Genomic DNA, 914 nt, shown 5'->3' on the forward strand with positions numbered 1-914 from the left:
GTCCAGTTCCTAACACACCATGAGCAGGTACCAGTCCACGGCCAGGGATTTGGGGACCACTGCAGTATACAGTATATGCATCAAAACATCAATACATACCCCATGAATATGTACAATTACTGTCAATTAAAACATAAAATAAGCCTGCACACAATGGCCTGTACTCCCAGCACTTTGGGAGGTCAAGTTGGGAGGACTGCTTGAGGCCAGAAGTTCAAGACTGGCCTGGGCAACACAGCAAGACCCCATCTCTATTTTTAAAAAAATTTTAATTAAAAATAAAATAATAAATATTCATTACCCACCCACTGGTGGGGAAAGGAAACCATGTAAAGAGATGGATCGGCTCATTAGCTTGACTGTAGTAATCAGTTCACCATGTATATGTATATCAAAATATTATATTGTACACCTTAATATATATAACTTTTATTTTTAAAAATAGGACTGAAAAAAACAATCATAGGTATAGATCTATTTCCTGGCTTTCTAGTCTGTTCCAATCATATATTTTTCTATTGGTCTGCCAATCCAGCATGTTTTAATTATAGCAGCATTATGACAGATGTTAATATCATGTAAAGCCAATCTTTCTATTTGTCCTTTTTCAAAGGAATCCTCGCTATCCACGTACATTGTATCTCCTATAAATATTAGAATCACTTTAGCAAATTTTTTTAAAACCTGGTGAGAATTTGACTGGCTAATATTGAAACCACAGATCAATCTGGAATACATTTGACCTCTTTACAATGTTTAGTATTCTAATCCATAAACATGTTTTCTCTTTCCTTATATGTAGATTTTATTTATTTATTTATTTTTATTTTAAAATATTTTTGAGACAGAGTCTCACTTTGTTGCCCAGGCTGGAGTGCAGTGGCACGATCTCAGCTCACTGCAACCTCTACCTC

Source organism: Colobus angolensis, unplaced genomic scaffold, assembly GCF_000951035.1.
Source record: "Colobus angolensis palliatus isolate OR3802 unplaced genomic scaffold, Cang.pa_1.0 Scaffold27, whole genome shotgun sequence".
In the NCBI taxonomy this organism is placed as follows: Eukaryota; Metazoa; Chordata; class Mammalia; order Primates; family Cercopithecidae; genus Colobus; species Colobus angolensis.